Source organism: Melospiza georgiana, chromosome 1, assembly GCF_028018845.1.
Source record: "Melospiza georgiana isolate bMelGeo1 chromosome 1, bMelGeo1.pri, whole genome shotgun sequence".
NCBI lineage: Eukaryota > Metazoa > Chordata > Aves > Passeriformes > Passerellidae > Melospiza > Melospiza georgiana.
Window position 1 is genome coordinate 37044740 of NC_080430.1, and position 17710 is coordinate 37062449.

At 41.8% G+C, this 17710-nt stretch overlaps 1 protein-coding gene across 2 annotated transcripts in view; it reads right to left on the reverse strand.

Annotated features, from left to right (window-relative positions):
- The window catches only part of SATB1 (SATB homeobox 1), a 92213-nt gene extending 77568 nt beyond the window's left edge, over nucleotides 1–14645 (reverse strand). Inside the window, exon 1 of one of the 2 annotated variants that reach the window (XM_058030815.1) lies at nucleotides 14142–14645. The gene's annotated coding sequence lies outside the window, so the exon portion shown is untranslated. The remainder of the gene's footprint in view (nucleotides 1–14141) is intronic. The other variant, XM_058030849.1, reaches the window with a different exon arrangement.
- Between the last annotated feature and the right edge of the window lie 3065 nt (nucleotides 14646–17710).

Consider the following 17710-nt stretch of genomic DNA (forward strand, 5'->3'; position numbering starts at 1 on the left):
GAAAGCTGAGCGTGAAACCCTTGCTTTGACTAGAAAGCACGAATTACTGAAGGCTGCTACGTCTTGACAGACAACAATCAGATATCTCTTATCAATACCGAACTACTTGGAAATAATTCAAGATACAGATATCTGATTTTCATTTGACCTATTCCAATTTGCACTTCACTGTGTCAACTTTGATATTAACATGTTCAGCTAGAATAAAGATATTTATAATAAAAACATATATAAAGAACAGAAGATGAATAGATATTGTCATGGATACATATGCAGGCAATCATTTAAACACGCGGCAATAGTAACATCACATTTTTCATAGCTTCTAGTCAACATACAGCAGGCAAATATATGCTTAATAAAGGTTATTAATCCTTAATAAAGTTGTTGCACTGTTTTTATTATATATAAATGAATTTTGCCCAAGCATATTTTGAAATAAGACAAATATTTAAAAAGTTGGGCTGCGTATTTTCAACCCCATGGTGAATTAACTCTCGAGCAGCAGTCTCAGTAGCTGCAAAGCAAAACAAATTCTCCAGTGTGGCATGCTGCCTCAGTGCCTCCTAAGGTCTCTGTTCCAATATTTTCTTGTTCAAAATAAATTAGGAAATATGGGCCCAAATCTTGAGGCTTGGCTGTTGTGCAATGCAAACAGAAATGACCTGGCAGCAGAGCAAAACCAGCATGGCTGTGTATTCTCTTTTATCAGATTTCTTTGGGGAGATCAGGCTGATTGGCTTTTACACATATGTACTTCTGACAATGCTGCAGCCCTTTGGGCAACCTGTAAGCACCATCCCATGCTGGAGGTGCTGCAGAGCCGTGCAGCAGCGGCGGGAGAGCAGGACAATTCTCTTCAGTGGGAATTTGAATGCATTTCCCCCACTGCAAGGTGTGACGGGCACACATCTATGGGTAGTGGTGCTGCTGGACAGCAGGGCAATGTCAGTACCATTCCGTGGCTTTCCGAATGTAAACATCTGTGGCCGGAAGGTGGGTGACACCCCAGAGGCTTGTGCCTACTTGCCCCGTGGGTTAAACAGAGCTGTGGCTGAGGGGAAAGGATGCACCCCAAAGGCCTTTCCCACGTCTACCTGTGCAAACCTCAGCACATCACCGCTGCTGTGCCAACGCGGTGCCATAGCCCTACAAGATTTGCACCTCGGACTAAAGTTGCTTTTCGGTCTCCTCAGACCCACTTCCCCTTCGCTTTGCCCTGAACAACAATAGGTGCCTGACACCGCTCAAAAGCTTCAACCAACTTGGCTGCGGCAATCTCAATTTACATACGACCCAAGAATCCAATGCACACCAATGTGAATCACAGCATTCTGCGACATCCCCCACGCTGAACTCAAAAGTTACATACCAACCTAGATTTTTTTGACTGCAACCTGCCCCAGCCTGGATAGGATGCCTGTCAAAAAGCAAAAGTGCTATGAAATGAAATTCATAGCACTGAAAGGCATCGCACACAAGCTGTCGTCCCCTCTCACATTTTGCATGAGCAATTTCTGCTCGTTTGTGTTCTCTCACACACCATGTCCTGAAACAGTTACGTAAAATGAATATTTAACTTACGATAGTCAGCTGTATTGAACTGCACTTAATTGGTTATTAAGTGAAGTAAATTATCCTTACCATATTTGTCAGAGGTGAAAAACCTACATATATGGCTACATGTAGTGCATTCATTAGTTTACAGACCCCAAGGCTCCTGGGAAGTATCAGATATCTACACAGTGTCCCATGGTGCAGCATTTTTTAGCTGGATGTCTCAGCTAGCTTGCAGATATGTAAAATCATATACAAACAGACATCTCCCTATTGATTGCCTCTGTGACGAGGCTCGTTTACTCCTGCAAATATTATCAGCAATGTACTTCAATCACGGAATCTTTTTTTAAAATGGAGTTGAATAAGAATATGCAAAATGTGATTATGGATAAAACAAGTTACTTTTAGTCAAACTACTGCACCATTTTGTGCAAGTCATTTCGTAGCTGTACGTCTATTTTGACTAAGATGCTTGTGCTACTGAAGTAAATACATACTTCTGCAGATGTGGCCCCAACAGTTATTTCAGTTCACCCCTTGGTGAGTCACAGAGAGGCAAAATGCTGGAAGAAAATTATGGAGTAAAATCCAACTAATCTGTTTGGCATGATGTAGAGAAGGGTGAACAAGAGCGCTAATGAGAATAGTGAGTCTTTCACCCCTGGTTGCCACAAGAAATCTTAGCTGCTTAAAATTGTAATAAGAGAGGTGCCCACTTTCCCATAAAAGATCAGAGCAATCAATATTAGTGGTTAATCACATAAATCTTACTCTGTAAGTTCACAATCTCTTGCCTGCTATGTGGACAAACTGAGTTCACTTTTTGCTATCAATAGTAGGACATAAACTCCCACAAACACTACCTATATGTCATTTAATATAAGCCAGTATGTTTCATGACTGTGGACTTTAGAACCACTTCAAATAAAAAGCTTCAACTTTAAAAAAAGCATTTTGAAGACCATATTCTCTTCCATCCTTAACACGAGACTAAGACCTTGATGAGTCATGCTTGTAATTTCCATGTGGCAACTACAGCCAACTACTTCCACAAAAAAGAACAAATTAAAAAATGCAATAAAGCTTTATATAATAATATTTTATGCAATTAGGCAGCTTGAAGAAAGGAGGAAAGTTGGCATCTTAGGATCAGTCAAGTTTCCCATGTCATAAATGTATCTTCAGCAGGTCACTAATTTCACAGCTTTGTACCCAGAGGTATAATTTTTAGGTCTTTCATGTGAAGATGCTTAATGTAGGACACTGAGAGATGAAAAAAGAGTGGTTCCTGCTCCCTCATCATCACAGCACTAGATAACTCCTAGGCATGAGATGGGCATATAATTGTTACCTAAAAGAGTCAGTTGATAAGTGGTTATTTTAGGGATGTGTCTGAAGAGAAGCTCTATTAATTTAAGAGTATATAAATCATGATCCCTGGACACAGAAAGCCACAGTTCCTGTTATTTTTACTTGTTAAAAGGAAAGTTACAGCAAGTTATCTCCTAAGTGTTTTTCAATGTTGTTTGCAATTTTTTGACTGGTTCTGCTTTTTTTTTTTTTCCATTTTGTGACTCATTTTCCCTCACTTCCAACCACTGTGCTTCTATCCCAGTTAGTATGCTTTTACAAATACAGACATTTGATCCAACAATTCTAGGCAGGGATGAATTTCACACAGCCCAAGCAAAGCTGTGCATTATGGTAGAAAACATCTGAACTGTTGCACTTAGCCCTACAGAGGATGATTCAAATATTATCATGTAGACCTAGATGTTCGTGCTGTAGAGTTCAAACCACGGTGAGTTCTTACATAGGAATTCTTCACCAACAGAAGAATCATCTCTGTCACTGACCTGGTGATACAACTAAAAATCTAGTGACACAAACTGAAAACATGGACGAGTTTAAGTCGAAGGAAATGGTTAGAACTGATTGATGAATTGAACTATGTCAAACTTTCATTATGAAACACAAAACCACATGAAATGTCCTGTTTCCAGTTTCATTAACTCAGAACTCTGCACATGTTCTGCTGCACTTTTTCTACGGTTCAAAACCTTGTAAGTAAAACTCTGCATCTAATTACGGCCAAACTTGTCAGGAGTCAATATTCACTGTACATGAAATACATGCAAAATGTGTGGTTTTCGTGTAAAACAAAATGAAAGTTGGTGGTTTTGGCCAAATTAGCATTTTCTTCTAGGGCTCCTTCCAATCTCAAACTCCGATGATTCCACAGTAACAAAGATGAAATGAATGAGTTTTTTAGTTCTTTTCAGGAGCAATTAGCTGTTAATATTCACTGATCTTTTAAGGAACAAGATACCTGTTAATATTGCCAGGTGCTAACTAAAAAAGGTTTAGCATATGTAGTGTCACTAAGATAAAGGTCACTTATACATGTGTCAGAGTATGCTTAGTTTAATGCAAACAACATAAAGCAAAACCAAATAACTTCAAAATGTTAAACATACTTGTTCTGATTTAGAAAAAAAACAACAAAAACACAAAAAAAACCCAAACCAAACACACGCACACAAAGAGAGAAATTAACAAACATATATTTAAGTATTTGATGTATATATTTTCTTAAAGCAACTATGTTTCAAGATTTCCTGCTAATGGAAACAAACTGAGATGGAGAGCAGCAGCTGGAAACTCACTAGAATACAGTATTTTTAGGGCAAAATTTGGTTAATATTTATGATAGTAATTTATACTCATGAAAACACATGAAGGAAATGCCGTTAACAGGTGTGTAAAAAGTTAGTTCTTGTGTTAAATACAAAAAAATCTGAGGAAAGATGTCTTCTCTGTAATTTGCTTCTGGCAGGTTATACTACAAACTCCTTCCTGTATTAGATTTTTCCTTCACAAATCTTGATAAAATGAGAAGTTTTGGAATATTCTGCTCATGAAAGATGCAGTACATTCTCTCAATTCATTTTTCCTTTATGGATATACAGATGGAAAACCTCTCTGCACCACATCTTCAAATGTGCCACTTCCAAAGTGGATGGGGCCAGGTGAAGAAATGCTCCAAATTATTACAGTTGTAGAAAAAGAACATCCAAATCAACTTACCCCCATATTTTTCAAACACCTTCAAATACAAGAATCGCTCAATATGCTGCCACGAATGAACTACACAGAAACACATCTCACATCTAAGTTCATGCTTAAAACTCTTTTAAATACTTTTGTATAAAAGGAAAAAGAAAACATATTCAGATCTTCATTTACTTAATACCAAGTGGTCATTGCTATGGGCATATCAAAAGAGTTATTGTCATTTTTGCTTGATTTAGTTCCGTAAAATTTTTTCCATGACCAAAAGAAGTACTGTGCTCAGTCCATACTGAACTTTTTAATAAAAAGCAGTAAAGCAATCTACTTCATTGTCAAATGATTGAAATAAATTTAATTAATGCCTTTGGAGGGAACGCCTATATAAGTATCACAATCACAAGAATGTGCATATATGCATATATGAATACATATGCCCAGCCGCAGTCTACCCTGTTGCTTTAATGTCATAACACTATAGTCCATGAGCAGCTGAAGGCAAAAATGAACTCCTATAATTTAAAATATCGTGCTGACACAATTTTAAGGTCAAATTACATTGTGTAGTTTATTAGAAGATTAAATGCTTGCTTCATCACAGGACACTACAGCCCTAGAAAAGGCAGGCAGTATAGAAATGCTCACAGACAAACAAATTAAAAATAGTAAGTTATAAACAGGGAAAAATAAGTTTATGCCACACCAACAAAACCAAAAAGAAAAAAAAAAAAAAAAAAACAAACCCAAAAAGCAAAAAACACAAAGATGCATGAAAAGCAGTATGCTATGTTAGATGTTTATCTATACATAAGAGACAGGTGTCACAAAAACAAAACAAAAAAATCACGAAGCTAAAGAGAAACTTTAACTCACCAGTTTCCATCTGTTATATCTGAATTCATGCATAATTGATTATCCATGACTGGTAAGTTCTTTTTTTTCACTAGCCTAACACAGTTTTCTAAACATTATGTGTTAAATCACCACCAAAGTAAAGGGTGTTTGAGAAACCGTAAGGGCAGAATAAAAATTTTTAATGAAAAATAACATGTCAGTTAATAATAGAGCTGACCTATGTTTAAGAGAGAAATTTTAATCATGTGCATATTAAATATTAATAACCTATTCTGTTATTGTTATAATAAGGTTAAGTAAGCTTCTCCATGCTTAAGGAAAGAGAAAAAGTAGGAATATGTAACAGTGAAAAAAAAGCACTGAGAAGCAGAGACATAAGGAAAATGTGTCAACAATAAACAAGAGGAAATGAGAAAGAAGGAAAAGATGAAGGTGGAAACTAATCTCTATGTGTCATTATGACTGCCAGAGTACTGGCAAAGCAGCAGCATCCTTTTATTTCAATTTTAATCATTTCTGAATTTTAATACCCTGCTCCTTTTGTAATTCTCCTGGCATTCCCTATATGCATCCATCCCAGCCAAAACACCAGTGTAAATTAAATGGCACACAACCACACCACTGATGTAGTTCTCCCAGTAGAACCAATTGAGTGACCAAAAAGCAGAGAAGGTATGACTACTTTGTATCCCCACAGACTACTGGCCAATTAAGTGACTTAATGTTCTTCAATTCCTTTAATTTTGAAAAGAAGGGCAGTGGTTAGGTAACCCAGCAATATAGAGCCATTAAAAAAAAATAAAGCAAGCCAGTAGTAATACAATAATCAGTGACCATCAGGGCCTGGAAAAATGAGTTTGCTCTCACTGGCACTAAGGAGCATCACATGATTATTTAATTACAGCTCTAATTTTTGTCTCGTGGATGGCAACATATCAACAATTAATAGGGCAAATAGAGGAGACTGCATTTTTAAAGAGACAGAACCTATAAGAAATAGTGCTTGGTAATGCAATTTATCAGACAGTATAATGCTTCTTACGGCATATCTGTCATCCTGCCAAACACATAAAGAAATTCTACTGGTTCAATTCTCCTGCATGGTATCCATAAAATTCTTCTGGAATGCTTAGAAAACAATAACTACACCTATGAGTATCCTAATTGTCATTTTAAGCGGCAATGCAGAAGTCGGTTACTTGTAGGGCTTGCAGCCCAAGTAAAGTAGTGGAATCACAAGTTTCAAATGCAAATATGCCATAAAATTGTCTTGAAAAGATTATAACGAAAGTCATCAGGAATGGCAAAAATTATTATGGTATTCAGTGAGTCAAGTGAAAAAAAAAAAAAAAGAAAAAGAAAGTCAATAAAATACAGTCAATGGGACAGAGATTGATTTTGACCGATTGACTTTACTGTGAGATTTTCTTACAAAGCATACCGAAACTAGGGGCTCAAAACCTATATCATACCGTTCCTGCACAGGACTGCTAGGTAAGAAATGAGAAACAAGACCTAAAAGAAGATGTATGATAGACATTATCGACTGAAAAGCTCTGCTTTAGAACAGCTGGATGCAGTTTCTTTTCCCTCATGCCTCATCCTGCAATGACAGCAGTGCGGAACCTGGGAACTGTGGGAAGTTCACTATGTCAAGGAGCACTTTCCACACTTAGGGAAATCTGGAAACTTATCAAAAAAACCCCTAATTTTATGCACCTTTTTGCAAATGTACTCACTTTTTCACAGCAATGGGTGGACCAAGCTATGATCCCCATAAATTCATATTATCCAGTGTATGTTTCAGACAATAGTCAATATACAATGTAGCAAAAGCAAGCTCCAAATTTCCTCTCAGCAATAAACTGTACCCGTGAAAAACCTACCATACTACGCTTAGAAGTTTTTTTAATCCTACTTCTCAATATAAAAATTAGACATGCTTTTTCATTTGATATTCTAAAATCTACCCTTTGAACAAGCAAAGAACACTGAGTTTGGGCCCTTGCGCCGAAAAAACCCTCTGCTAAACAGCAGTTCAAGTATTATTGCAAAAGTGTGACTAGAGAAGCAGTACTATTACAATAAATGCTCCATTCCTCCCCAAAATTGTATCAAATTAAGCTGTTTTCATTGAAGTCATGAACATTCTGAATTGGAGATCTTAATCTATAATCTTAAAAAGAAAGCTGGCAAGCAAGAGCTTGTATGTAAAAGTAAATATCATTCTTTTTATGCACTGGTTACTATACAGATAACATGTCTCACAAAGACTGTAATTAAATGTCTAGTGCAGAAGTAACACTAAAAAGCATACAGTATTATTACATTACAATGAATCCTTAGAAGCTAAAACTGTCATTTTTAAGTTTTAAGATGCCTTTAATTATTCTTGAGACTTCTTACCTTTATCAAGAAAGCCCACCTATGATGAAAAGCACTAATGATTTAAAATCTTTCTAATACTGCTCTCCACAAAAATATTAATTTAATCTTTGATTATAAGCATTTTAAAACTCAATCTGGAATTCCTCCCAACTTCATTTTTTGCCTTTGGTCCTTCTGAGACCCTGCGTGCATGCTCACTGTCTTTTCCCTCCTCTCTTTTCTGTCTTTTATTTAATGTAAAAGAAGTAGGAATATAGGGTGTGTATGATGTTAGAACTTTCCTCCTTTTCATTGAAAATGTTTTTAATTACCTGGCTATTATGACCAGACACATATTCTAAGTGCAGTTACTGAAAAGGAAATACCTTTCTCATACCTTTGCATGTGGGTTTGAGTTCAGAGCAGCAATTCTTGGCACTTCTGCTAAAAATGTTTTCCACTCTAGGACTAATTTACAAATATAAAGAATTACTTAATCCTTCACTGTTCTATGAAACACATTTACTACTAATTTTATAGCTGGGTAAATAAATCAGCAGCATATTAAGGCTGCATTTATAAAAGGATAGTGTGCTGCAGCTTCCTTTTCCTTCACATGAAGTTATGTGCTGAGCATTTTCAAAATCAGTATTACAACATCGAAGATGACAAAAATGGCATGGACAGTTATTAACCCAAAATTACACTTTTTTTTTTCAGAGCTAAAACCAGAACCAGGAGTCAAGACACCAGAAAAGATGATGAGACAGTCCTCCAAGCACAGGTGGTCTGAGTGTATCACCACTTCGTCTAGCAAGCAGCAAGTGCAACGACCCACAAATGATTGCTGCTGGCCAAATAAATCCTGTCAGAGCAGGATCCAGGGAAGACAAGATGCACTTGAGGTTTAAAGCACCTCCCTCATCTCCTCAGGTCATATCATGTCATAATGCGCCACGGGAAAGAGATAGAGCAGATAGTCCCTGGAAGTTATGTAAGGCCAGCGCAGCTGACAGACGTGGCCCATCCTGATGTTCTGCACCCAGGTGCAGCTGGGGTGACCGAGGCCCATGTGCAAGCCAGCAGGCTCCTCTGCCTCTCTCACCCGCAGCTCACAGCAGCAAAGCCCGAGGTAGCGAGAGCTGACTTCTGTCAGCATACAGCTGTGCAGAGGTGTCACCAGCAGTGCTGTACAGCAGCTCAGAGACAGCAGCTAGCCTGCACTCCGGTGGAAACAAGTCTTACACTCCCAGTCCCAGCAAATGCACAGCGTTTCACAGGGGAATCAAACTCCAGAGAGATTGCTGTGCGTTGGTGCTCTAAATAAATAGCTGAAAGGTGGACCTTGCCACAAATACCGAGTGTTAGTGTGTCCCTCAGCCCATCTGAACACCTAACACTGATCCTCTACAGGAACGGTGGAAACCGAGCTCTGCAGTGACACACCAGTGTGCATGGGAGCAAAGTCAGGCTCAGCAAGTTTAAAAGGAAATATTTAGAATTCAGACAGTGCCTGAGGTATGTTACTACACTCTACTACTGTACTCTACTATTACTATGCCATTCCTAGTACACAGCACCAGATAAAACAGATTAGGAGTAGGCTACAACTAGTACGGGGCACAAGAACCAGATCAGAACACATGTACAAGATCAGTGCTGGCAAGTCTCCTTAAAATTAATCTCTACTAAGACAAAGGTACTGAGACCAATGCTGTGCAGAAACCATGAGAAAGCTGACATTTGCAAAGCAATAGACTGGATACCATTATGTAATGAAGTGTTGGTGATAACTGTGGTAAACTTAGATGCCACAGGATGGCAAATATTCAAAACCACCAGCATTTTTGAAGGGAACATCATAGTGTATCCTCTTGGAAGTAACAGTTACAAGTTGTGGTCAGGGCTGTTGAGAGTTCATGATACCACAGCCAAGGGAACTGACCAACAAGCCAACTTAGTGTTAAGTATAATACTTTGAGAATCTGAGGGAGGAATTAACCTCTCAGGTAAAAGTTATTAATGGAGTCCTTCAACCGAGAATTTAGAGAAGCTTTTTACAAACTGTGAGTTATTCTGACTGCAGTTATCTTCAGTTCAAATGCCGGCTACTTGGACTCATCACTCCAAGATTAAAAGTAACATCAACAGGGCTTTCTGAGACTGACTTTACAAAGTTACAAATCTCCGTATAGCAGGCAGTAAGAACTGTAAGTTACTCTTTAACCGTCAAACTGTTTTACTTCTTTCTTTTTTTCTTTTTTTTTTCTTTTTTCTTTTTTTTTTAGAATCAGTAGCAACTTTGTGACAACTAAAGTTTAAAAAATGCACTTGATTGCATAGTGACAGATTTGCAGAACATTTTTCATCACACACACATATGTGCTTTCAGTTATTAATAAAATGCTTCTGCCCTTAATCTGCCATTGCCTGAATATACAATTACAGTGTCTTGGATAGACAAATACTGTTAAGGAATTCTGTTTTCCCTGTTTGAGATGCAATTCAATTACACCAAGTAAAACTGAATACTATGTCTTTAAAACTGGCTTCGGCTTGCCACAGAAAGGAATACTGAATCACTTTTCTATTAAGTTCCTCTTAGAGTGGAATGATAACAAAACTTTCTTCTCTTCCTCACCCCCACCTTCCTTTTTTTGCTTGTTTTAAACAAGGAAGAGCCAGCTGCCCTGGGTAACACCACAGGTAGATATTAAAATGGAGACAGCCATTATTTAGTGGCGACAGGAATATAAATACAGGCACTAACCTATAAACTGGTGTTTACTTCAGGAAAGTAAGTCATATTTTTTCCTCTGATTGCCGTGCTGTCAGTTTAATGCAGCGTAAATAAACAGTAGGTGCATGATAGCTTTAAGTAGAAAGTGTTCATTCCACAAGAGCAGCAGGTTACTGAAGCCTGATGCCTATAACGGCAAAAACAGAACTTCCATTTTACCTGGCTAAGAGACTTGTGGCTTTTCTATTAAATTAATTTGTCAGAATTCTATGAAAAATATTATGCACTCAAAGAACTTTACAAAAAACATTCATTTTTGCAGCCCTCAACTTGAACCATTTGAAAAAACAAAAGCCAATCACTCCTCTGTAATTTCATCATCCCATCGCTCTAAATGAAAGCTTTATATAATCAACCTAATATAACAGAAAATAAAATGATATATAGAATTGCCTATACTTTGAGTTATTTTGTTCTTATAAATATATTCCCTGACTGAAAGTAAAAAAATTCCCCTTTGGAAAAAGCAATGATGTCTGAGAAGATTGTATATACACTCTACATCTATTAACATAAATTATAAGAAAGTAAAATGTTCCAGATGTGTTTAAACTGTTGTAGAAGGAAAGTTTGTGGCTTCACTGGATATATATGAAATATATCTAGAGAGAGCAATGGCAGTTATATACAAGAAGGCAATAAAATGCTTCACTAGAGTCTATGTTAAAATACCATAGTTCCTAGAAATATGACTAAAACCTTTCAGAAGTCATATTTCCTCCAGTTTTAATTCAGAAATCTACTTTAATGTATTTTTCTATATATTATGAGCTATTTTATTAATAAAGTAATCTTCTTAATTTTTTTCAAATACAGCTGGAAACCTAAGGAATTACTTCAAATTCCTCTGACAATACTTAGACTAAAAAAAATTAGGTGACATTAAAAAGGTAACAGTACTTTGAAAAATCAAGTAGTTGATACATTTAAAAGGTTTGGTGGGGTTTTTTGTTGGTCTTTTTTAAGTAGAACACCAGACTTCAACTAATTATCATCTAAATGGCAGTTGCACCCATGTAAAGCCCTCTCTATCCCAAACCTGTAACGTGGGAGAAGCATTTTCTGTAGAGAAACCTCTCTGAAGAGGTTTCAGTGCTGCTGGCGTGGATGTGCCCACGTCCCCAGCCGGGCTGAGCGTGGTGGTTGGTGCCTGTGGGATGCTGGCAGGGCTGCAGCAGGGCTGGCGCTGCCTTGGGAAGCACGGCCTCAGAGGGCAGGTGCGCTGACCCGCTGGGCCTGCGCTGCAAACCAAAGGGTGCCTGCTCCTGTGCGAGCTGGGGCTGGCGTGGCAGCCTCTCTCTGCTCTGACACTGCCAAAGCACCGTGTCCCATCAGTGACTTACAGATCGACTCTGCTTCACACTGCTTTCTCGGGAGCTCGGCAGCAGGTTAGGATTCACACGAGTCGCTAAAATAGCATGAGAGGGGAAACTGCGAGAGTTACTTTGCTATTTAAAGTATCTAGAACAAAGAATATAAAAAGGAAATGGCCAGTTTTTCAAAATTCATGCACAAAAAGCATTTCATTTAAATGTTTTTTGTTCCAGTAAACTATTTTGCATACAAAGGACTTATTTATTACATATTTGAACTTGTGGGAAAAAGGGAAGGAATGCACTGATTCCTGAAATAACTCTACAGCCTTTTTGGAGGCTTTGCTCTTCTGTGCTCTTTTCTACTCTGAACAGTTTTATTGCAGGGACAGAGGAATTCCTTGGAGTCAGTTGTTTCTTTTCCACTAGCTGTTCTGAAGAGTGGGTATACATAGCATACTAGCCAAGGATTTTAATTTCTCTTCTATTGCCTTGTTTGTGCACTATCTGTTCCGACGCATGCTTATATGTGAACACATTGCATTTTCTGCCTGCTCATTTTTTTACCTACTCTATGTTATTTCACATTTCCTCACAAAACTATTGCTTCAACTTGAAAAGCAAGGTAATACCAATAACAATCTCAAATAGAAAGTGAATTAGAAAATGAGTGTGTGTAGGTATAACCATATTTAAGAGCATATAGGAGTACAGGACTGGAAAGAGCATTCTCAAATTCTACAAATCGTGCTGAAGAGTAATTAGAAGATAGAAATTGCAGAGAACATGCTATATTCATGTCTATACGCTCTACGCTTACAGTTTCAAGTTGTTTTTGAATAGTGCGCCTGATTTGACACATTTCTATCTGGTGATTGTGTTAAATGCTTGAACAGATAGTGAAATATCCAAGCATTCCTTGTGCTAACTACAGCTGAAATTTTACACTTATTGTAACCTTTCCTAACAATGTGAGAAAAACAGAGTAAATATATTAAATTTGTTTCACAACAGATGCTTAGGTTGTTAATATTTAAGATGCCTATTCATGCTATTCCTGTCTGCACATTTGTCAAAAATGTAAGCTTGAATGCTAATGTTTGCCAGCAGACTACAGCAGACAAATATATGAATGCACTGTACCAAAATAATATAAAGTAGAAATAAGGGGCCGCTGCTAACTCCCACCCAAGTAGCACGGACCAGAATGAAAGGGCACCTCCAGATCACACGCCCTGGAGTCTCTGCATCTGAATTTGTGAATTATTTTCGCAGAAGCGCTGCGCTCATTTGCACGGACTAAAACCAGCGAAGAGCTTTCCTCAGTTTAAACTTATTTCAGCTTAGGAGCTGGTGCAAAGTGTTTCAGAAAACTTAAAGTGTAGCGAAGTTTCTTCCGCAGTCAGAAAAAGCTGGAGACTGGCAGAGGGAAACTCCGGGTCGGGCAGGTGCCTGTCAGGAGCGCTCCCCCAGGCAGCCGGCGGACACGGCGACAAAGGGGCGAGGGTTTAGCAAAACCTCGGGTGGCGGGTTCGGAGACGGAGCGGAAAAAGCAAAAGTAAATCCTGGAGCACAGAGACGAGCCCCGGCACTGCTCCCCGTGACAGCGGCAGCGCCGGGTCGCGCCGCGGGCGGGCGGGGGGGCCGTGCCACCCACCGCCACGGGCGCGCCCCCGGCTGGGGCAGCCGCCGCCGCTCGGCCGCCCGCGCAAGCCCCGCGCAAGCCCCGCGCCCCCATCCCCCTGCCCGCGACCCCCGGCCCCGCCGCTTCGCCCCGCGCCGTCGGGGGCGCCGCCGCCCCGCGCCCGCCGCTGCCGGGAGGCGCGCGGCGCCGGGTAAGAACTTTGCCAAACTTTGGGGTTTTTTCCCTCTGCCCCCACCCCCACCTCCCCCCGCTCCCCCCGTGCCGGCGGCGGGCGAGGGAGCGGAGCGGAGCGGAGCGGAGCGGGGCCGGCGACCGGCAGCGGCGCGGCGGCAGGTGTGAGCCCGTGCCGGCCGGGAGGCTCCGGCAGCGGCAGCGCCGAGCGCAGCCACCCGCCCCGCGCCTCCCTCCCGCCCGCCCTCCCGGGCCGGCACGGCCGGGTAAATCGCCGCGGCGGGTGCCCCCGGCACGGCTCTGTCCCCCCCCGTCCCCCACGTCCCCGAGGAGAGACGCCGAAGGAGCGGGACCGACTCACTCATGGGAGCGCGGCGGGCGAGGCCGGCGACACCTCCGGCTTCCGAGGCGCCGGCGAAGTTAATTGCACTGAAGTTCAAGTTGTCTTTTCACCCATCAGGAGTGGGCGTTTAAAGGAAGGAGAGCGAGGAGGAGGAGGGGGAGGGGGGAGAGTCTCTCTCTCTCTCTCTCGCTCTCGCACACACACACACACACACACACAGACACACACAGAGGCACACGCATGCACGCACGCACACACACACACGCACACGCACCCGCCCGCTCGGCTCCGCTCCCGAGCTGCCTCAGCAAGGAGGAGCCCGGACGGAAAACACCAGGGCAGCAAGGTACCGGCGTGGGGCAGCCCTGCCTCTGCCTGCGTGTGTCTGTGCGGGTGTGCCTGCGTGTGTGTGTGTATTTGTGAGTGTGTGAGTGTGTGTGTGTGTGTGTGTGTGCCCGCGCTCCCCCCGCCCGCTGCCTCCTCGCACGGCCCCTCCAGGCGGGGAGGTGCGCGCTGCCCCCGGGGAGGGGGCGGCGGTGCCGTCGGGGCAGCGCGGCCGCTGAGGCCGGTCCGACCGGGGCCGGGGTCTCCAAGCCCTGCGCCGCCCGCTCTGCTCCGCGCCCGCTGCCTCCTGCCTGCGCGGCGGCGGTGGGAGGGGGGGAGAAGCGAGCGGCGGCTGGAGCGCAGCGGTGGCGTGTGTCTGTGTGCCTGTGTGTGTGTGCGCGGCGGCTCCTTCCCTCCGGCGGCTCCCGGCCCCGCGGGGCGGTGGGGCTGACTTGGTGGAAGTGCCGGGGCATGGTGGTGTGTGTGTGTCCATGCCTGCCGTACCCCCCTTCCCCCCAGAACTGGGGTCGAAACCCTCCACCGTCCCCGCATTGCCTTCCCCGGCACCGCGCCCCCGCCCCCCTCTTCCCCCTTCTCTCCATCCTTCTCCCGCTCCTTTATTTCCACAGCTGTCCCCGCGCCCTCTGGCCGCCCCGCGCCGCTGCTCCCAGGGCGCCGGCGGCAGCCCCTTTCGGGCAGGCAGCGGTCCGCGGCCACCCGCGATTTGGGGTGGCCGAGGGAGAGCAGCTCCGCTACCGCGCTGGGTCTCCGCGGGCTGGGGATGCCCGGGCGCGGACAGCATCCCCCGGAGGCCTCTGGCTGCCGGCAGCTCCGCTGCCCCGTCGGGCCCGGATCGCTGTGGTCCTCCTGCCCGGTGTTTCACCTGGCACCACGTGCTCCTCCGTAACGCTGTTTGAGAATTGCCTTTATTCATGAAACTTCTCCTAGGGGAAGTACTTTTCTCTCTTTTTTCTGTTTTTAAGACCTTCTTTCCCCTCTTCGCTGATGCAGGATTTGGAAGTGGAGTTCCTGGAGAATGACCCTGGCAGTGAACGCAGGTTTCCCTGAAAGCTGAGGCTGTTTCTTATTCCCTAGAGGGGAATAAGAAGGGACCCCGGATGTCAGCCCGATCTCCGTTTTTTATTTGTCTCGACTTTGAGGCAGATTTTCTCTTTCAGCTTTGGGAGCTGACAGGTACAATTCCTGTTGGCACCTTTGCATGAAACAAGACCAAGGCCAAGAAGTTGATTTGTCATTGCTTTTCCTAGTTAGCCAGCAGTATGTCCTTCTATTAATTGCTATTAGTAAGTTAACCTTGTAGCTCAGTTATTGAATAATCATTAATCCATGGAGGATACACAAGCCCAAAGGTTAATAATAGGAATAGCAATTAATAATATTGACCTTGCCAGTGGGGAGAGTATTTTTGTCACAGTTATTAAAAGGCACTACTATTTATACTAGGTACAGTGGTGCAAATTTGGACTCAATATGTTGAATACCAAATTACTTCAACAACACCAGAAATTAATTCACTCCTTTATCTCCATGTTATCAGTCCTCTGACTTTTTCTCAGTTTAAAACGTATCATCCCCTACTCTCTCATTTTAAATAGAAATGCTAGGTCTTTAATCAATTCTGACATTTCCACTAGAAAATAACATTGAGCTCACTTACACAGATAAAAATTTATTTGCCTGCAGCTGATTTGTTGTAGTGCTTTGGACCTATTCATTTCTCAGAGAGGACTTAGCTTTTTATGGCCTTTTGATACCATGGGGTAATAAATAGGAGATCAGTACAAAGGGAACATTCTCTCTTTTATAGGTCCAACTCTCCACTCCCTAGAGTTGCCTCCTTGCAGAGCTACTCTGACTGACTGACTGACTGACTAACCTACATCCTTCTATTGTCAAAGACCCATCTCCTTTATTCGTATCACATTTCTGACTGGCTGGTCAGTAAGCCCTAATAATAATCATGTTTCATGTCTCAGAAATCTAATAATCAAGTTACTCATTGCTACAAATTGCAGCTAAGCTATTTGTGTTAGTCACGTTATCCCCACTTTAAAGGCAGGGAAACTGAAACAGGAAAATTAACACATTTGCCTGAGGCTACACATGGATTTGAGACCAGATCCAGAACTGGAACTGAGTTTAGATCAAGCTCCCTCTTAAAGATCCTCAAATGCACTATGGAAAATCCTTCCTTAAAATTGAAATGTAACATAAACCTTATTTTCTATCAACTTGGTATATTAGTCAAAATATACTCCCTTTTTAAGCTCACATTTTGTTTTTAAAAGATAAGGTTTATTCAGGTTAAAAAAAAAACAAAACAACCAACTGTGGTAATACTTCTCAACTATATCAGGCAGTTTACTTTGGAAACAAATATTTAATACCAGACTGTAAGTAGTAATGGGAATAGAATTGCTTGTTGTTAGGCTACTGTAAACAATATTAGCTGAATGTTATGGTATTGTTAAAAACCAACAAACTATGATGGGAAGTCCAGGATTAGTATAGATAAGGCTCTCGTGCTTACCTAGTGTGCACTGGTTTTCACCATAATGCTCCTTCAGTGCTTTCAGTATCCAAATACCTAGTATGAGTCTAATCACTGAAAAACATATGAGACGAGCATATACTGTGTTTGAGAGTTATGATTTATATCATTAAGCAGTGAGTTTTACCAAGTTGTGTCATTCATGTCACTGGAGCAGGACATATATTGCCTGTCCTTTAGCTGTGGCATGTCATCAAAGCTATTTGGTATGACTGAGCACAGATGGCATGCCTAAAAACCAGGTATACAATGTAACTTTCCTATTACTGACACGTAGATATTTCCTCTTCCTCAATTTCCCCCTCTAGATGTTTGCTTGCCCAGCCTTCTACAGGAACTGTAGAAAGTCCTGTTCATCCTGCTCATCCCTGATGCCTGGAATTGTGGAGTTGAAACCCTATACAGAATAAGCGTTCACATTCTTTTTTAATTATTTTTTTTATTTATGCTGACAGCTCCTTTCTGAGCATTTTTAGAGTCCTGATTTGAGGGAAGTGGGTGCAGATCTCATTCAAATAGTCATTCTCCAATACCATTAGCATTACCTGCCAAAAATGAAAGTGGCATATGAATCACAATAAGCCACTCATGAATTTGTGGATTTAGAACCTGCCAAGGAACAACAGATACACACACGATTTCAAAGACCCATCAGTTTTAGGTACTTCCAGCAGTGCATAGAAGTACATTT